General features: G+C 33.2%; 1 pseudogene; it reads left to right on the forward strand.

Annotated features, from left to right (window-relative positions):
* Nucleotides 1-2,984: 2,984 nt before the first annotated feature.
* Nucleotides 2,985-4,907, forward strand: LOC149569416 (LOB domain-containing protein 1 pseudogene; annotated as a pseudogene).
* Nucleotides 4,908-22,568: the final 17,661 nt, after the last annotated feature.

The raw sequence follows: 22,568 nt of genomic DNA on the forward strand, positions 1-22,568 counted from the left end.
GGGATGTTATCCACATCTTTAGAGGTGTTATCCACATCTCCAGAGGTGTCCAAGCTACCAACATCTTTAGAGATGTGATCATCATAGTCCAGAGTCTAAATTTCCTTCTAGTACTGCCCCTAAAATTCAGGCTGAAAGGAAAAATACATCGAGTCTTCATGAAACACTACATCCAATGTAACAAAAATTTGTTTAGTTGGAGGATGATAACATCAGTACCCCTTTTGATAAGTAGCATATCCTAAAAAGACACATCACAATGCTTAAGGAGATAAGTTGTCGCGTTGATGCTTATGGAGGTGTACAAAAGCTACATACCCAAAGACGTGAGGAGGTAAATTTGGGACAGCTAGAACAACAACTACCTCAGTGAGAGCCTGGGACGGTGTCTAGAAATCAATAGTGTTGGAGGGTACTTGGTTGATCAAATATGTTGCAAAGGTAAGTGCTTTGCCCCAATAGGATAATGACATATGGGCTTCTATCAGAGAAGCATAGACAACCTCCAACGAGTGACAATTTTTTCTCTTGGCTACCCCATTCTGCTGAGGTGTATTGGAACAAGTAGTTTGATGAATAGTTTTGTGTGCTTTCAGATACTACTAAAGTTCATAACTGAAATTTTTGCCTCCATTGTCACTATGAAGAACTTGAACTTGTGCATTGTACTAAGTACAAATCATGTTATAAATTTTTTGAAATAACAAGTTCACATCACTTTAAGACTTCATTAAGCATACTCAATTCATCTTAGTAGAATCATCATTAAAGTAACAAACCTATGTGATCCACGCAAGGTAGTGACTTTAGACAGACCCTAAACATCAAAATGTATGATCATAAATGCAACTGGACTTTTATTCAAAGTTAATCGAAAGGAAGCATGATAGCATCTTGCAAGTTCACAAACTTCACACCAGAAGCTAGAAACATCAAATTTTGTAAATAATCTAGGAAATAATTTCTTCAAGTAACCAAAGGAAGCATGTCCCAGACATCGATGCCATAACCAGATTTCAGATTTTTACTTGTCCTCCTAAGAGCCATCCATTTCTAGAGCTTGATGTAGCTTGGCCAAAAAATTACAACACAAAGTAAAGTAGTGGTGATTTGGGAAATTGACAAAAAATTGTAATCCAAAGATGGAACCACTCAAACGAAATCTAGATTCAAAGTATCAGTGAGAGTTAAGGATCCTTTTCCAATAACTGGGGCCAAAGAGCCATTGGCAGTAGAAACAAATTTTTGTGAGGACGGTTTAAGGGATGAGACCTATCTAGAATCAAATGTCATATGATCCATAGCACTGAAATCAATTATCCATGCGCTATTAGAAACAAGTGTAGAAATATTTAAAGACTTACCACCATTACCTACTGCTATTGCTATTGTCGAGATCTGTCCAGCAATATTATCCTTTGTCCTTGTTTTAACAAATGTTATACTGGAGGTCTTCCTGGAATTCTTCTTCCATGAATCATGGCTACAATCTCACCATTCTGGATACCCAAAAAGTTCAAAATAACAACTTTTGGTATGACCAATTTGATTGCAATGGGTGCATTTGTAGGTGGATTTATCAGCACCATTAGTGATCTTAGGTAGATTTTGGGGAGGTCCATTCTAATTAGATCAGTTTCAAGTCACCATGGTTGAAGCTTTAGTCTTTTTTATTTCTCCAATCATTATTGTGTGAAGATTTATCAGCACCATTAGTGATCTTAGGTAGATTTTGAGGAGGCCCATTCTAATTAGATCGGTTTCAAGTCACCATGGCTGAAGCTTTAGTCTTTTTTGTTTCTCCAATCATTGTTGTTTTTCTCGAATTGGTTTCATGATGGACCAATGCATAACATGCTTCTAATTTAGGAATAGAATCCTTTCTCAAAATTTCACCACGAACTTGTTTGAAGTCACCATCTAATCTAGCAAGAAAAATAGACACCCTTTGTCATCGAACTAATTTTTTGTAAGATTCAACATCATTCTCACTTTCCATGATCACTTTATCATGATGATCCAACTCACAAAAAATCTCGTTTAATTCTCCATAATACACAAAGTGTTTTGCCATTCTGTTTGGCAGAGAAAGCCCTTAGTGTTTTGCCATTCTATTTGGCAGAGAAAGCCCTTAGTGTTTTGCCATTCTGTTTGGCAAAGAAAGCCCTCTAATTCAAGACAAACGCCTGCAATTCATCTACTCCATCATAAAATGCCTTAGAAAGAGCTTTTGCTTCATAATTTCTGGGGACATAGATATCAACAACCATCTTTTGACCTTTTGATTGTCTACATACCACTTCTCATATCCAGCATCCTTCTTAGTAGGTGGTTGTGAGTTACCATGAATGAAAGAGAGTTTCTCCTTCTGAGCAATATGCATCTCCATGATTTGAGACCACAAGTCATAGTTTGTTTCATTGAGTGTAATCCCTCCCTTGAACGATGAACCTTCGGATTGAATAATAATAGGAGTAGATTTGCTCTCAAATACTTCCGAATCTAAATCGGCCATGGTTCAATGAAGGGATACAAATGATTTAAGCTTCAAAGCTTTGATACCAACTTGAAAAATTAGAAATCAAGAAGAATATTTTTCATTCATATATTTACATAAAACTGTACAGATATACTTGTGTGCCAAATATAGGAAAGGAAATAGCTATAGGAAAAGAAGGAAATAATGAATTTAGAAAAGAATAGTCTAAAAAAAAATCATTTAGAAAAAAATCAGTTCAATATTAGAAACAATCCAATATTGCAACAAAGAAAAGAAACAATCCAATATTGCAACAAAGAAAAGCAAACATCCTTTTTCCTCGTCACGAAAGAACACAGATTGGAAACGAGTGCGTGTTCTTTACGCGTCTACAACCATTATAAATACAAATAAAGAGCTCCTTCCTTAGACATGGCGATCTTTCACTTTTATGTTGTATTCCCTGCCCTAGATCTGCTCCTCCATGCCACCGTAATTAGTTTTATTTGGTACTTCTTGAAACCATTTGCAGAAAAGATGAAGAAAATGTTTTGAAATTCCAGCGGTGTTAAAGAAGCTTATTACGTCAGTTGAGCCTAGTGTAGTTTAGGAGTGAGCGTTAAAACTTAGAAGAATGCCAAGATGCGCAGGTTGGAAGAAGCACCGGAAGAAATGTCCAGAGCGTTCTGTGCTGGCTCCGCATTTTACATCAACTGATCATCACAAATTTGAAATAGTTCATCAAGTTTTTGGAATCCGACATATACTCAAAACCCTTCAAGTAATCATATTCGAACTCTCTCCTCTCTTTTTTAATATATAAAAAATGTTGTTGTATGAGTTTTGTTTTGTGAAAATATATTATTTCTTTTCTATAATATTTTAGTCATATATTTTTTGATCTATTATAACAATGATATTCTTGTAGTCATAAATTGAGATTAATAATCCACTGATTGAAATATATCTCACAATTTAATTTAGAAATCACCTCTTATGTCTTTAATTAAAAATTATTTTAATGTGTTTTATATGTATGTTGGTTATTAAAGAGTAGATCAAATTTTGTTGGACCGTCTATTATGTTAAGTTCAAATTTTTTCATTAAGATTACAATTTTTTCCTTGACCAATATTTTAGATCATATTCAATACTCAAAACATTTCAAGTAAATATTTTCAGACTCTCTCTTCACTCTTGGTTACATAAAAAATATCCAGAGTGTGTGAATTTTACATTCTGAATATATTATTTCTTTTCTATAATATTTTAGTCATATCTTTACGAACTATTTTTTTTTATCATCTATTATGTTAAATTTTAAAAGTCATAATTAAGATTACATAAATGTTTTCTTGATCAATATTTTGAATCACATTTAATGATCTTGATATTAGATAGTCCAAAATGATACAATATAAATCAGTTTAAATATTTTTCAAACTAATCTTAAATAGTTCTAAATATTATAGATTTCAAGATATACCTAATATGTAATTTGATTCAATAGGTCATGTGATTTTTGGATTCAATTGAAAAATATATATTTGTTAATAATCTCTAGAATTACATTTTTTAATCTACGAGTACAATTATATAGAGCTGTAGAAATTTTCATACAATTTTATATCATTTGTGTAATGGACCAAAATATTTCTATAGTTCCATTATTATGATGGTAAATTATGGGGTGTAATGCTAATATTAGTAAATATGATACCAAACATTAATGATCTTTATCACTCAGTTGAAACTAAAAATCATAGGTGCTTAATATTGTTGACTGTAGAAACTTGGTATCTTTAACTAAACATATTTTTGTGAACATTACGTATATGTAAACTACCTTGAAATGTTATCTTGAAAATGTTTGAATTGAATTATAATTTTTTGGTCATCAATATCTCAGATGGTATCATGAGGAATTATACAGATAATGAATCAGAAAATGCGATCAAAAGATTAATTTAAAAAACTCAAATGGCTTAATTAAGAAAATTCCAAACCTAAACATAAATAAGTCTTGTAGAAATGAGTTCGTTCCTTGATGAACAGGCTTAAAAAGATGTCTAACAATTTACTTATGGTTTTCATGTGGTATTGGTTCAGGGCATGGAGGCTGAGAAAAAGAAGAGATGCAGTAAATAGCATGGTGTATGAAGCGAGTACAAGGCTCAAGGATCCCGTTCATGGCTGTGCAACACAAGTTCAGCAACTACAGAAGAAAATCAGGGAGCTGAAGTCCCAGTTAGAAGCCACACAAGCAGTGGTAGTAAAGACTAGCTTGCAGAGGGATGAACTTCTAGCCCTTCTCATTGGTGGGTATCACAATGATGCTGAATATGATTTTTGTGAGGTGCAAACAAATGATAATAACTGCATAGTTGATGATATGGAACAGCTATGGAAACCACTCTGGGTGGCATAAGTTTCATCACTGCAATGAATTAGGGAAAATATTTTGATTTATTTTGATCAGAGAATTATTGTCTTCTATAATGTACTTATATTAGATAACACAATTCCCCCCAAATATCCACGCCATCACAAAAAAAAGCTTGTTATTCACATCTATGGATTTCTAATTCTCTCGTGGCTTCTGTACACTCTCTTCCATGTATTTCCAAAAGCATGTTAATGGAATCGAGAAATGAACTTATTACGCCGGCTAAACTATAGACTTCAATTGCACTACGACATTGAAACACTACTTTTTGTTGAGGCATTACAATAATGAAATTTATCTTAGAATCGAATGATAAAAGCTAAAGCGGCCATCTTTTTAAGCACTGCTTTTTAGTAGATATAATTGTTGAGCCCATCTCTTCTAGTACTGCAGTTTTCTATTTTCAGCACTGAATCTGCTGGTCTCAGCTTAAGTGGAAATTTATCTTTTATCTTCATGATTTACTTGTGACAGTGACTTGCTGTGAGCACACGAATGATAAGGATTTCTATCATTGGGTGTCTAGAAATTAGATTGTCGTGTTTAGTTCCTTTACCCTTGGACAGCCACTTTTAATCTTCAGGTCGGCTGTATTGAGTTTTCAGATTCCTCAGCCTTCCTCTCCAACCTATCATCTATTGAATTCTTTCTCAAGTGCGGTGAGCTGAATTAGAGACAAATTCTAGACTATGAAGTGATCTTGTTTAAGTGTAGACATGGCTTTGCAAAAGGGCGATTTTCTTTTCCGTGTTCTCGTATTTCATTACTTCACTCCTATCCTTTTTAGTAGAATGATGTTTAAATGTATCATCTTACTATTTTCTTTGTAGAGCTAGACTTTACACCACTTATTCAATGACTTTTCCAGCTTCAGTGTTTCAAGTCAACATGACCATTGTTGCATGTGTCCAAATGGTTCATATTTTAATCATATTTGTTCATGCTACGATGGCCCTTATTCTTGGAGTCCGCTCATATTGTGTTGCTTGTGAACCTCTGGCTCTCTTTGTTACTATTTTGGGCATCGGTCTTATCCTATTCATGGATTATGACTCCCTCTCCTTAGGTTGCTAGGTTCACCTATTGGGTATGATGCCTTGCTTGTCTAACTCATTTGACATTTTTATTGATTTGCCAGTTCATCTCTATTATTTTCTCCACATAAAGATATTTCATCTTGGACAATTTATGGTGAAAGAAAATCATAATGTAACTCTATTTTTCATGTTGGCTTGTGGTGAGTGTAGACTACTTGCTTGATCAATCATATACATGTAACTCTATTATTTTTTATTCTCTCGATAATAAGATTTAACTTTGTGTTGGCAAATGTTGTCCAAGATTAGGTCAACCACAATAAATCTTTGTGTCTTATATTTTAATTACCTATACTTTAGTCCTTTGCATTATTTGTTATATTTGCTTTTAACAATTATTTTTATGTCTTCTATGTTAGCCCCAATTGATGATGCTAATAATGTACATGAAAGAGTCATACTAGTTGTTATCATGTCATTGATGTCAAGCCTTAATTGGTTAGACATCAATAGAGTGTCATATCATTTGATATATGAAGAGGATTTGAAGTAAGGAAGATGATCTTGCTAAGTGTATGGTATTCAATGGGCACTTGAATGAATTAGAATTTGTAAGTTTATTGTTGGTTTGATTTCTCTACATGATTTAAATATATATCTGTAAACAAGACAATTTGGTGAGTGAATGTAGGAATATAGTATTAACTAAACTAGTGCAGTTGTCAACGAATAACTAATCAAGAAATAAAGAATACATAATATTAACGGAGCAATTTCACTATTGACCAAGTCTAGTATTAACTGAGTAAGTTGTAATATTCATTGAGCATGAACATGTAGAAACATTTTACAAAAGATCTAGTTTGAGGTTGATATTTGATGAAAAGTGAGAATGTTTGAGAAGTTGTAATGATAAGGAAGAAGTTTACTATGATATCAATGGTTAGAGAAATTCAAAGAAGATCTAATGGAGAAGATTTATTAAATTTAAATAAAGCACAAAGTTCAAGATTAAGGTCTATTTCCCAAGAAACTAGATTCAATGAATATGAACTTGATATAGATTTAATGATTTTGATTAAGCGGTGTTAGCCCTAGTTTTGAGTTGCCATTATAGTTTTTCATTTTCACCCTTTACTTTGAAAATCCATGTCAACAAGTTTTTCATCTTTCCTTGTGTTTATGTGTCATATCATCTTACCTCCAAAAGTCGAGCCTTGTAATGCCTCTTCATGAATGGTCTTTCCAACCTCTTTGAACCTCTTTGAACCTCAGTTCGAAGTAGTTCAACCAAAGTTTTGAGACCGACTCTTGATCTTGTAGGTGGGACCCATCAAGCTAGGCAAAGGTGTTCTTTTGAACCACTTCAAACCTCTCTGAACCTTGATTCAAAGTAGTTCTGCTACTAAGGATTTATGCACATGAGTATTATTGATTCTTGAAAAGATGGCAGTTCTGAAGGTGTCAAATATGATGTCAGAATAATGATTAAGACATCCATTCCAATTCATCATCACTTGATGTAGATGGTGAGTTGGCATCATGAGTGATAAAAGGGAAAATCTTTCACCTTAAAGCTAGATCACTTGTCAGGGGGTTTGTAATTATTACAAGGACATTCCTTTAAGGTGATAATTTAATAAGTACCATTACTATTTTAAGTGTGTGTGCTAGGCGACAATGATCTCATCATAAATACCTCAATATGAGGTGGTACTTTCACCAATATGTTAGCCTACCTTTAAAGGTGCCAAGTTTACAAATTAATTCTTTTATCCTACACTGAGGTGAATTGAAGGTAGAGCAATAGTGGAAGAAGGAAAGTTTTCTAGTTTTCTTTCACTGGATAACAAGTGAGAATGTGAAAAATCCTTTATCTCTCCTTCTGTATTGTTGTTTTGAAAGACAAGAGCAGTGTTGGGGTGTTTGTTTCCTTATTGTTAGAATGAAGTCCATTCTACATTTTCTTGGGAGTTTTTCCAGTCTTAATGTAAAAGGCCTTATAATTTCCAATACCAACTTAATGGGAGTTAGGGTTGACAAGTTACAAGAGAATTTCCTTGAGAAGGATGATGAGGTTAAAGGGTGTTTAGATGTTCTAATGAGTAGTTTACTAGAATCAGTCGCTTTCCCTCCTGCTCATTAAGCCCATAATTACTTCAGCTCTATATTAACCATTATGAATGAAGAATTAGAAGTATTTTGAATAGGAATGGGGAGCTAGTGTTTCCCATCACTAGGGAAACCATTTCATTGGTCTTTTGTTTACCAGAATGCACCATTGCTACTTATGGTCCCACCCAAACCCTGGTTTAGTATCAAGAGAACCTTGTAAAATACCACAACCTCATGGCCCAAAAGTGGATGGAAAAAATTTATAAAGGAAGTTCAAGGCTACCCAAAATAGTTACCAAAAACTATATGAAACCTCATATCCATGACCTAGTGGTTCTATTACACTAAGCTAAGGGGTTGGTTGATGTCTTACTTTTTGAGGAATGGATATACCATTACATAGATATTATCCTAACTAGGATGTAGTTTCTAGATTGGGGAGAGTTGATAGCTAGCTCGCTAAGAAATTAACCCAAGCACACAAAGATCTCAAGACATGAGTTTTATATGTCCTCTTACTTGACTTATTGCATTGCATGTGTTAGTAATATTACTTCCATCCATCATGAGCCTTGGAGTAAGGATATAACTATCTATCAATACTACCCCCTACTACAAAAGGAAAAAGTGTTAGAAGAATTTATAAAAGTACATGATGTTTGATAGGGAATGTACATGTAAGTCTTAGAAAAACCCCAATGTCAAGGATTTCCCTAGAAGCCCAAGAGACTAATCCAAACCTACAAGACCTTTTACATCAAATTTCCAAGGTTCACATACTTGAGAGTGGGGGGAATTGAAGAAGAGCCTATTTAATTATCTTGGTATGCCCTAAACTACTTCATCATTGTGGAGATATGCAAACAATTGTTTTCTATAATTAAAAATGATCTTCCTTGGAAAAAATAGGAGTCTATTTTCCCCATTAGACTCAGCTCTCTAGTTTGTAGCACTATGATTAATGCTCATGTAATCAAAATTAACCTGCTCAGATTTAACCTTAGGTTTTATCAAGGGAGGAGGGATTTTGACAATAAAGGTTTCACAACATTAGTGCTCAGGATAAAGGGTCAATCTTAGTTGGCTGCTCACCTTGAGGATTTTTGGGAAAATTGTGGTGACGAGTCTGAACTAGTTAAGAGAGACCATTCAAGGTTGACACTCCCATAGATTATCTCATTTAAGATAAAGTTCAATTTGGAGGGAATGACTAAAGATGATTTAGAAATTGTTGAACCAAGCTAGGAGGAAGAAAGTGAGAAAATTCAACTTGAAGTAGATTGGAGCAGAGTTGAGGAAGATGATATAAATCTCAAGATTAGATCCAGTTTGGGCTATACAAATAATTGGTTGAGGAGGAAGAGTGTGAGATCAGTTAGCGAGAAACAATTGCAAAGTCTTCAAAAGTAGTTTCTTTCTCTAAACCTTTAACCTTCAACATCCCATGATACAGGTGACATTTCAATAGCTAAAAATAAGAAGGAAGTGACATCTCCTAAGTGGCTCATGGCTCTCAGAACCATGTCTAAAACCAAGTATGTGACACTCGCTCAGGAGATGGTTCAAAGAAGGACTAACATGGCTTAAGAGCGGAAAAAAGGGGAAGAATGTGCTCCATCGCAAAATCAAAAGGGTGTTCTAGAATCAATAGAAGCTTTGAATGTAGTTCAATCTAGTTTCGTGACTCCTAAAAATAGTCAAGGGGTAGCAGCCACTTCTACCATCCCTCCCTAGCTATCCAATTTAGTAAGAAAATTGTGTAGTCTCTAGCCCGCGTCAATGTCTGTTAAAGACAAAGTCATAAAGTATGTTGCTCTTGTTTCAAAGAATAATAAGGTGAAAAGTGACACACAATTAATCAAGGATCCTATAACAAGTAAGGTTATAGCAGAAGTGGCTACTTACAAGAAAAAAGAAGGCTTAGGGGAAATTTATGCTAAGGACTTCAAGGTTACTATCATGGACTTGGGAGCCATCTCTAGAGAAACTGAGAATCATTTTTCAAGGTTTCCACAAACCATATGTTAGCTCAATCCAAAAAGGATAGTAAGGAAAAAAAATAATTGAATAAGTTGATAATCACCATGGCTAAGTATATAGACTCCTTGATGAATGTTGTTGCTCTTCCTCTAATACAAACACCCCAATCTTTTGATCCTAACACATCACATAGTTAGTAGCTAGTCAGGAAAATGTAGAGGGGAAGATTTCTTTCATAGGTAATGAATAAATGGGTGGAGTTATTTGTGAAGAAAGGAAGAAATATTATTTTGGACATTACCACTACATATGCTAAAGGAGACATGTTGTTAAGACAAGTTTAGACCCTCATTCCAATATGGGAGGTAGATTAGAGTCGGTGCCAGGTAGTTGTGTTTAAGATACATGAAGTGGAGAACTATGGCATGTTGAAGTTCCTTGGTGAAAACCCTATGAAGGCTATGGACTCTTGCATGCTATTCATCCTAAAAAGAAACATGAATTGGATGGAATCTATCTACAAGGAAGCAATAAAAGAAATGTTAGTGGTCAAGCTTGAAGTAACTGGGATGCACAAGTAGATATTTAAAGACAGATCATAAACCCCATTGGTATCTTGCAATTCAATGATGGTAGCATGGATTCTGATACCTTGACTAAAAGCTTCAATTTCACTATGTCTAGGATTAGAGATAGCAATAGCCCTCCCTCTCAAGACTTCACCATAATATCTAACATTGAATCAATGTTGTATCTAAAAAAAGAGCTCACATCTAGGCAAAGTTGGAGGATCCTAGAATTTAGGTGGTAGAAGGAAGTGTGTAGATCAAAGTTGCTCACTCTAAAGAACCCCCATTCTCACATAGTCTATGAATTTACAAGTTTCTTTAGGAGCTAGAAGTTGGTCAAACAAAATGTGGTAGAGAGGGAGAAGTACATCAAAGAATTTTAATTATGGATAGTTATCTCTTGGTTGCTGAATTTTGAAAAACTATTTTAAACTACTTCTGTCTATAACTGTTTGTAATTTAAAGGTTGGGTTTCAATGGAGGCCTTTTCGGGTTTTTAAAAAACTATAAATGCTGGAGAATTAAACTTGGAAAGGGTTAGATTTTAGTCATATAGAAAAATAATCATAGATTAGTATCTTTTTGAATCTTTTTCTTGAAACAATAATAGACAAAAGGTGATGATATATGTAACTATTATTTCTTTAAAGACTCGGTGCTTGGGAAATTTACTTAAATATATAGATCTATCAATATTTTTCTATGGTTTGAAACTTGGAGTTTGAACTCAATCATTTGCAATTACTTTGATGATTAATAATGGATAATATCTATTATTGTTTGTTGTGATTACTGTATCAGTTTCTTCCTTAGGAGAAATTAGTTTATGTTGTTGTAGAATTAAAATTGTTCTTAAATCTCATTCCATCATGGAAAGACTGTGTGCTTTTCAGTTGTTTACTTAATCTCTAAATCTTTGAACTTTACCTCCATACCTAAAATAATGTGAGTGATCCTTAAGTACTATCAAGAAAAAGTGGCATCTTTTTTATTCTTTAGTTAATTTAGATTCATTGATAATCAATTGAAAAGTGAGTTGTACTTGTAAAAATTCAAAGGGAAATGATTAATATAATTTTTACCCAACTATTGTGAGCACTATTGATATCCTATCATGGGAATAGATTGAGTTGTTGAATTTCATAAGGAAAGACAATCTGTTCACAAACAAGAAGAAGAACCTAAAAGATTCTAGAGGAAAGATGAAAGTTTTGTAGTTAAGGAATGAAACATGAGTTTTATTGCTATTGTTTGTTGATTGATGTTGCTGATGTTGTTAAATGAAGTTGAAGGAAGAACAAGGTGAAAAAAGTAGAACAATATTAGAAAGATCAAGCAGAGGAAGTGCCAAGTAGAAGCATAAGTGTGTGAATCAATGAGTCACGAATCAAAATAGAGAGATTGTGAGAAGTAGAGATCTAGACTAGAAATTTGTAGTGCTAAAAGCTAACCAATCATTTCACTATTACTTTTTTACCATTATATCATAAAATATCTTAATCGAGTGGACCTAAAGTTATTTTAAAATCCTATATGATAACATTCAATAGTAGTATTTTTAAAGTCCGTTAGGGTAGAACACTCTTTATATATGTCAAGGAGTGATAAGGTCTAGATGATCGTTGGTGTAAATCCTCAATGTGCATTTAATCTCTAAGAAGGTTGTCCCCTAACAAAGCTCACATTAGAAGAGTGAGAATATTAAGTTGTCATTTCCTAGGTTATTTTTTCCTTTAAAAGATTTCCATGTTAAATAATTGTTTCAAAATGTGTGAATGCTTACTGTGTTGCATTTTTATTTCATGTTAACTATTTAGTATTGCAATTTGATATAATATGAATGAATACTATGATACTTGGTATATTAAGGAACAATAAGTTGACAGTTGGATGCAAAGTTTTTGTCACTTTTAAATGCAAAACTAGATCTATTTACTGGGTTAATAATTTGAAAGTTTATAACCTTTAAGTTGGTCAGAAGTATTTTTAAGGCCTATAGGATAAGTAATTATAATAGATTCACCACCTCATCCCTCTCAATTATCTAGCATTTTATTCCTTATAATTTAGTCTTGCAACAACCAGCTTTTCTAATGATTAAGGTATGATCTATCATAGGTTAGGCCCCTTCACTACTTTGATAAAATAATGACAAATTTTGTTAAATAGTGAGGTCTAGGTAATTGTAAATAAATATTTGTAAAGTACTTTCTTAATAATGAAAAGAGTGTTTTAATTGTATGCTTCTATTAAAGAAATTTAATTATATTATTTTATAATTAAAAATAATAATAATTAATATGAGATATTAGTTTCTCTTATTCAAGTAGGACAGGATGTGAATTTTATCTCAAATGAATGATTTTTCCATTAGTTTTTTTCTTTACTATATCTAGGATTGGCTCATATCATTATCTAATTAGCTTTGTGGTAGATGGTATCTTTTGAAAGCAAAATTTTTCTTTTAGATTTGATAAAATGCATTTTTTCCTTCCTCTTTTATTGTATAGGTTTAAGAAGTGCTAGAGTATAAGGATGCATCAAACAACAATAATATTTTTGGTGACTAAGAAGTTGAGGGAAGTGAAAGAAAAATAATATAACATGGAATAGGGAAACCTTTTGAAATACTTTCCCCTCAAAGGCTTCCCCATAACTAGAGATGAAGCATATAATTAGAGAATATAATCTGAATTGGAAATGGAAACCTCCCTCCCAACCTCTAGCATAGCTAGATAAGTGCTTGGTGGAGGTGTGGGATATATCCCATGTAGTGGAAAGAATGGACAACATGAGGGAACATAAAAGGAAGGACACTACATGGAAGTCACCCCTCACAAACACAAATTGGTGGAAACACAATTTTGATGGATATGGGAGAAATGACATGGTGGCTATTAAAGGGATTATCCAAGATGAACGTGGGAATTGCATCAAGGGTTATGCATGCAACTATGGAAAAGTATCTAGGAATGAGGTAGAAGTGATGGGTCTTCTTAGGGGATTTAAAATTTCTATTAATTTGGGCATTCAAAGCTTGTGGTGCACTCCTTACTTGATATTGAGGCCATTAAAGGGGTCTACATGATGAGCTAGCATGTTACCTCAGAAATAAGGGATACAAAAATATTATTAAATAGGTTTTTTGAGACCAAAATTTAGGATGTGTAATACGAATGGAATCAAGCGGTAGACAACTTGGTGGGGTATGGACACACACCTATAAATAACCACATTTGGGAAATAGAGTACCATTTGTTGCCAATGATTTTATTGCTCGTTTCAAAAGATAGAGATTTCATCTAATGATGTACATTTTTAATTAGAGTTTGTGGGAGTCATCATTATTATGGCACCTTACAAGGTGGGATTTTTTGCGATGATGAGTTTAAATGGTATATGATATAAGATGATTTACTATTATCATTTCTTTATTCTCAAATAGTTTAGGAATAAGAAATGTATCCCTTTTCCTTATGTGTTATTGTATTCTATAGAAAGTGTGTTTGGAATATATGCAAGAAGAGAGAAGAGGTTAAGAGTTTCACTCTTTACCACCAAGCCTTAAATTTTTGCCTATTTAACTTTTAGAAAGGTCTTTACTCTCATATTCCTAGCTTGATCCCTTCCCCACTCAAAATCATTGATTTTTCCCAAATTTCATCCCCTTCTAGGAAAACCCAGGTTGGCAAGGAGTACTTTGCTACTATTAGGAAAGTTAAGATGGAGAAAATTGAGGTTTAAGATGTAGAAAGTACTAGAGCTATGACCATAAAGCGTGCTAAGAGGTCTAGTAAGAGAATTTGAGGGAAATATCCCTTGACCACTCCTCATAAAGAGAAACCTATTACTTCTAATTCCATGAAAAACTCTAGAAAGAAAGGTGGCCCTAGATCCAAAAGGAAAGCCAATAGGTGAAACTATAGAGAACAAGATAAGGAATAGACAACTAGTGAATATAAGAATGAGAACATTGGTGAGGTTCAACATAGTTATTTTCCTTCCCATGTCTCTAATACTTTTAAAATTGAGATAAATAATTTGATTCAATGAAATGAGGTGATACAAGTGAGCAGTGGATGGTGACCTTGCTTGTTAGGATTGTTAATATGGAAGGGATGGACAAAGGGGTGGAGAAAAAATGGAGGCTTAGGGAGATAAACCAATGGGAGTGATAATCAGAAGGAGGAGAGTAGGGTGGGGGTGATAATAAAGAGGAGGGGAATACAATGGGGTATGGTATCTCTGACAAAAATCCATTGGTTAACCTAGATTTCACCAAACTAGAGGAATCCATCACTAGTGTGACCAAGAAAAATGATAACCTAGTAGACAAGTTTAAAAATGTGGCCTACTTTTCTATTTTTGTGATACATTATGCTACAACTACTCTTCATTTTCTCTAGGTTGGGAAGGAGAAGAGAAATAATGCCAAGGAAATAGAGGCAACCCATTCTTTATATGGCTTTCTAGTGGATGACTAACCGAGACTATTGTTGGAGAACCTGGATAACCACAAGAAGGAGAGTTAGCTCCTAGTTTCCTTTTATTTTTAATTTTTATGTTTAATAGTTACTACATGGTGCATGGGGATTTTTTTGTTACTAAGTAGTGGAATTGTTTAATGCCTAGAGACATTAATTGGGCTAGTTTTATGTATAATTCTGATAGTCTATTTTTTTTAACTGTAGTAAGTTTAATTATAGAAATGTGTTAATTTGGGGTTTTTATATTAAGGAAAGGTGTTGGTTAACCATTTGGTAATGACTTACAATTGATCTTCAACCTTGTTTTTATGTTTTGGTTTGTGAAATGGTGTTGGGTGGTCTCATAACCAATACTCTCATCTAACACATAGCCAAAACCTCCAAGTCAACAAGAAGATCAACAAAAAGAGGAAAAAAAATTCCCTCCTTTCTTAAAAGCTCCACTTTCTGATACATGTAAAAATAAAGTAGAAATTTTTTTTTCTCTAGATGAAAAAATAGAGTAATACACTAAAAATAGAGTAATAAACTAAACATAAAGAATAATACAATCATAAAATATCTCATAACTATAGGCAAAGTGGGAAACACAAAACTCCTCCAAGAGAAGACCAACAGAAGAGAAAATCTTGTACCAAGACCCGAGCAACCCCTCAAGCCAACTGAAGAAGAGAATAGTCCCAAAAAAAGTGGCAATAGCTTAATGCAATAAGGAAATAGAGAAACCAATGGAAGCCTAGATGTAGAAATGAAATGGAAACCAATTTGAAAGAAAATGAACAACCATATGGAAATGATCTAGAGCAAGAAGCTTTAAAATGAAAACCTCTATCCAAAATTATATGCAAAAAGAGGCCAAATAATGACCCACCAACAACTCACCTTAGAGAAGGCTCAAATAGACAAGGAAAGTATGTCCAACTTCAAGGGAAAGGTCTTGAAAAAGACAAAGCCAAGATAAAGGAGAGGTAAAGTAGCCCCAAAATATTGGAGCATAGAAATATCCTTTAGATTGCTATCTCCATCTCTATCACTATCATGTTCCCCTCCTTCATCTCTAGAAACCCTATCACCTCTCTCATTCCTTTCTTCATTTAGTGCAAGAGTAAGTAAAAAATGTATTATATTATTTATGATTAAAGAAGGCATGAAAAGGGTCCTTACCTGGAGAATAAAAAGAATGAAGAACATTTCAAAGAACATTATACTAAGTGCCATTACATCCAAATCATAGGAAAGACCATCACTAACACAAACTATTGTAAGAGAATCACCACCAAGAAAAATTTAACTAAAAACTAGAGATGTATCTACTAATACTAGAGACTAAGTTATCAGCAAAAACATTGTTGATGATCATAAAAAATAACTGAGTCATAGAGTATTGTAGATTAACATAATTCAATTTAAACATAATAGTATTGAAAATATGTCTCAAGATTACAAGTAGGAGAATAGTAACCGACACCAAAGCTGAAGAGAAAAAAAAAAAAGCAAAGGAAACCCAAGGTCAAGAAAGCTAAGCTTGCTTTATATTCTCCCAGTCCTCAACTAGGTACTTGACATCTTTAGTCAAGTTATGAACATCCTTGATGCTTTTTATTTGCATCCAAAAAATGTTCTACTTTTTGTCCTTTTATGTCTTCTATGTCTAGCAACAATACCCAAGATAGCCTTCTACATCATCTCTTTTTGGACCTTGCATAATGTTGAGATTTCCATACCCATTTCGATGCTACTGATGGCATTATCAAACTTGTTGTTCAAAGACACTACTTTTTTATTAAGGGCCTCAATATGGTCTTCCAGGTCTTTTTTTATCCTTTCAACATTTCCTTCCTCATTAGATGTAATAATATTTGAGGTTTTCATTTGTTCCTTAGCAGGGCTACCAACATTGGGGATCTCAACATCAAGCCCTAAAAAAACATCAATAAGGGATTCATGGGAGTCCTTCTTAACCTTGTTTGATTCTTTTCCATTAGCTGCAACTTCAAATTCTTCCTGAGAGACATTATTGTTAGCTTTATTAGATGTTTTCTTGACCTCAATATCATAGGTTTCCTCCTCATTTTTACCATGGGTTTCATCTCTACTTTCCTCACAATTATTTTCCTTTTTAAACCCTAGTCTCTCTTACCTCCTTTCTCTAGAGTTGGCATAAATATGGTACCCTTGAGCCTTCAAAATCTTGTCTTTGACATCCTCATCTAAATCTTCTAAATAATCTTTATCCACCTCAATAACTTCTCTAAGGATTTTACTTTTCATAGGGGTGCCATTAGGGCTTGATTTGGTGACATTTTTATGTTCAGTTGGGCTTTCTAGAAGACAAGATTCTTCAAGGGGTTTTATTTTTTAGATTATTTGTTGGGATCAAGTGAGTCTCTAGGCCTAACAAGATGATCTTTTATTACCTAGTGAAGGAAAATGAAATTCTTTCTCAGTACCATTCAAGGTTATTTCAATGGACATATTCTAGAGGTAGGAGGCATATCTCTTTGGTTTTGTTCTAGTGATTGAAATGGAAGGTGCTTTTATTTGATCACTTTGAAGCATGGAGATTAAAAATGTATCCCTCATATCATGGGGAATGGTGTTATTAATTAAAGGAAAATTGGTCTTTTATATAAAAGAGTAGCAAGTTTAAGAAAATAAATAGTCTTAAACTAAGACCAAATGAAAGCCAATGCTTACAAATGCAAAAATATACTGAATACAGGAGGAAGAAACTTCTAAAAGACTATATTTTTCACAAGAATTTCATTATTTTGGGTGACATTAGTATTAACATTTTTCATGTCCCTAATGATATTATCTATAAGGTTCATACCCATGTATTTTTTGTGCAGTCTAGTAGCATGCCATGATATTATAGTACTCTTGATATAAAATTCTCCATATGCACTAGATCTCTCTTCTCTCTACACATTTTCTATGGTTTTGGTCATTTTGGTTAACTTGATAGTAATAGTAGGAGAAGGGGAATTAACTTAAGAAATAGCCTAGACTACTTCAACTTTCTCATTGAGCCTTTGAATCCATTTACTAATATTGTCCATGGCGAGCTTTCTCATAGCCACAAATCCTCTCATTTTTAGCTATATCTTATGAAAATCATCATCAATTAATATTGCTCTCTTATCATGATAGAAGGGATATCATGTACAAATGAGCCCATTTCCTTAAGAATGTCCTCACTGAGATCAACAAGTGTTTATTGATCCCTAGATTCTCAATAAAACTAAGATAATCAAGTTGAGGAGAGTGTTTATTTAGATAGAAGATTTTATTTTTCATTAATAGAGGATTTCTGATAATTAATTTTTTTACCCTTAACACTATCCTCAAAGGAACAATGTTATTTTATAAGAAATACTCCATATCATCTTCATCTGATACCACAATTTTGTTTCAACCTAGGGGTGTATGGAAAAGATTATTATTCCTAGAAGATGAGGGGAGTTGGTTCTCATTAATGTGTAAAACCTCCTCATTATTGAAATCCAAATCCTCATATTCTAAAGAGGTGTCACCAAAATAAACTGTACATAAACCTTTTTCTTAAACTTCATCTTTATTTTAGGAAAAAACAAATTCTCTCAGCATGCACGACCTTATCTTACTATATATTTAATGTAATTGTTACCTCATGCAAGATGGGGGAGACCAAATTTTCCTAATGATCTTTTTATGATGTGGCTTAGTGAAGATATTAGCTATAATGAAATGGAAGTACACTTGCCATGGAAAAAATATCCAAAATGACAAAGTGATAACAAAATCTAGTAGAAAGTTTATTATCAAGGGTATGTAATCACATGGTTACCTCAATAACATCATTCCATTGTTTAGGAATAGATATTATATTAGCTTAGCAATGATCTTTATCATGTGTGATTTCTCTCTTTCCTATGAAAGAAAAAAAGACTCCATGACTTTATTCGTACACCTCTTGTTTTTATAGAATTTCAAGATCTTTATCAACAAATTAGAGACCTAGGAAATATTCTCTTCAATAAAATATATTTCTAGGCTTTAGAAACACAAAAACCCTTATTTTCATTATTGACCAAAAAACATCAAGGTAACCAAAGAAACAACACAATAGGGCTTCTCAATATATCTTGTCAAAGCACTTTTTGAGAGCTCACTCCATACTGACTTGATATTATACAATTTCTCATACATATGGGTTCCAACTAATTTATATCATCACCCATTTTGTAACCAAAACTTATTCCTTGATTTGGGTATTAGTACTTAAAATGACATGCAAGTTTAAGGGAAACATTAAAATGACAAGAAGATTATGCCAGTTAATCATTAAAGTGTCCCTCCTAAGGGCCCTTGCACATCCATATACACAAATCATTTACTAGCTCACAAAAAACTTGGAAACCAACATTATAATTTAAAAAAAGAACTTCAATATCCTCTAGGATCTTATCAGTAATATCTCAATTAATTATTTCATAGAATACACCATAGATAATGTGAAAATAAAAATCCTTTATCATTTGTACAAATATATAGGGAGAACAAGAAAGTGATTAACAAGTATATGCAAATCACATACCTTTTCAGCAATTATACATTTTGGAAGGAAGATATCATCCCACTAGGTTAAAGAAAATACTTAAATGCTATGTTATGTAATCAATGAAATTAAAATGACAGATTAAAATGAATTAAGTGATTAATAGGTCAAGTTACAAAATTCTAGAAACCTTTGGCTGATAGATACTAAGAATGAACATAAAGTTATACAAATGGAAAGTAGAAGATGTGTTAGTATGAATGTTGATGACACTACTTTGGGGGAGTATTCTAAGTATTGGAGAGTATTGATATGTTGCATTTACGATTGTGTTTTTCATTGATGTCAGCATAGCATACTTTCTGTAAATACTAGCTGAACAATAAAAAGAGATCTTAATGGTATAGAAAATGATTTGATTTTTTGGTGATGCACAGTTATGGACATGTTCTACATAGTGTCTAGATGATGTGGTCAAGTGTGTAGAGTCTAAGTCAAAGATGTACAATAGTTGTACCTAATATATAGAAAGAAGTTTAGAGATAGAGTAATGGGAAATCAGTTCCTAATGTTTGTTCACTACATTACATTTGAGATGTAATGAAAAGATGCATAGTTAAGAAACGATAGAGGATAATCTATTGATGACATCAATGAGTGCACAAGCCCTAGTAACATACATGTGAATTTTTGTATAGAATATGAGCCAATAGTACTATTGTAATTAATTAAATATGTTATTATAATTAATTGGGAAAGCCTCGAAGTCAAATCAAGGAATTATTATGAAGATATGGTATAAAGGAAAGATGTTACCCTTGTTTGTAAGCATGTGTAAAACCTATTAAAGTGCAAAGTGAGAAAATGAGTAGAGTATTTGGTAAATGCATGTAAGCAATCTTAGGGATTATTGGATGTGACATTTATGAATTGGTTACAAGATCAAAAGGAGGAGAGGTCCAGTTAATAGGAGAGAAGAAGAGGAAGTACATTCCATTTCTAATATTATGCATGGAATAATATAGAGATCATTTGGATAATGGGTTAATTGGTCTTATCCTTGAAGTTTTTTGGATAGTGGGTCTAGTTGTCTTCCACAACTCTTAACAGGGTTGGAATCTCCTAAGAGGGATTCAAAGTCTCATAAGAGGGACTCATATGTATTGAATGTATTCATAGACTCCTAACATGGTACATCCTCTAACAAGGAATATTTATATTAGTACATCATCTTGTGGGTACCATCCCCACTAGTGTTTTTTCTCTAATCAATGGTTTCCATAGTTAACATATCTAGTGTTATTACGTATGAGTATCTTGTTATGGTCTTAGTTTATATTGCTCACATGGTTAAGTTTGTTTAAGGTTGATAGTTGGATGATTAATTCACCCCCCCTCCCCCTAGTTGTATTAGTGGACTATATTCTTACAATTCCTATTAGAGCATCAAGTCCTTGAAGGATAAGATTAACAACTTTGGGAGATCAATGGAAAATCATTTTACAAAATATAGTCCTAAGTTAGATAGAGGAAATTTTGACACCTAGAAGATGGAGATTCTTGGTGAGTTATCAAATCTGTGTAAAGAAAAAAGTATTGAGTTTGTAGATCCAAAATCTTTTTATTTCATATAATAGAATAAAAGTACAAGAAAAGACAGATCGAGATCCAAAGAAGACATGAAGATAAAGGAACGTATTGATCTACTTACGAAAAGAGAGCTAGAAGGTATGGAAAATTTTATTTGTTGGACATGTTTGTATTGGAAAGTTGTATGCCTATTGGTAAACCTATGGTAATTGGTCAAAAATTATCTAGCAAACATGAGACACCTACACTTGAGCAGAAGAAGTATACATCCATGATTGGAGGTTTCTAATATCTTACTCACACTAGACAAGATATAGTAAATGCAGTTGGGATCGTAGCTAGATTTCAAGCTGATCCTAAGGAGTATCATTGTGCAGCAGTAAAGAGAATATTCATATATTTGAAAGGAACATCTAACTATGGAATTTGGTATGATTTTTTGAGTGATTTCACTCTATGTGCATACAATAATATGGATTGGGTAGGCAGTATGGATGATAGAAAGAGAACCAGTGGTGGAGCATTTTTTTCTTGGAGAAAGATTGGTTTCTTAGCTAAGTAAGAAGAAAGATTGTATTTCTAAGAGTACATCGAAGGCAGAGTATGTTGCAACAATAAATAACTATAATCAAGTTATGTGGATGAAGCAAACGATAAAGGATATTAGAATTGAGTTTGAAGAACCTATTATCATTAATTGTAATAACACAAGTATAGTGAGTATGTTTTAAGAATCTCGTATTGCATTCTAAGACTGAGAATATATCTATTAGTATCATGTTTTGAGAGAGAAAGCAATAGAAAAGGATATCAGATTAGAGTATGTAAGTACTAAAGATCAGATTGCAAATATCTTTACGAAGCCTTTTCCTAAAGATACATTTGAGTACTTGAGAGGTATGCTTGATATTATGCCCCTACCTACTTCTGAGTAGATGATGCAAAGAGTGTGTGAATGTAGTAGTACAAAGCACTATTGTTATCCTAGATTGAATGTTGATGTTGTCTGTATGGGGTAGTATCTATGATGAGAAGAGTTATTGAGGACTCTTGGTTTTTTATTTAGAATAGTGTCTTTGGACACTCGAGCTAGTTGAAGAATTGGAGCAGCATATTAATAATTTTTATGTAACAATTGATATGTTGTAACATTGAGATTGAGGCCTTTGAAATTGATTTCAATAGGGGAGATAATATGCATGAAAAAAAACTCCTAAGTATGGAGGAGATAATATGCATGAAAGAGAGATACCTCTTTAGAGAGATTTAGAAAGATTCATAAAAGGTAGCAAGAATTTACAGCTAATATATTGAGAAATTTTTAG

The sequence above is a fragment of the Cupressus sempervirens genome, chromosome 3 (genome assembly GCF_028749045.1).
Source record: "Cupressus sempervirens isolate cs-2001-9-10 chromosome 3, ASM2874904v1, whole genome shotgun sequence".
Taxonomy (NCBI): Eukaryota; Viridiplantae; Streptophyta; class Pinopsida; order Cupressales; family Cupressaceae; genus Cupressus; species Cupressus sempervirens.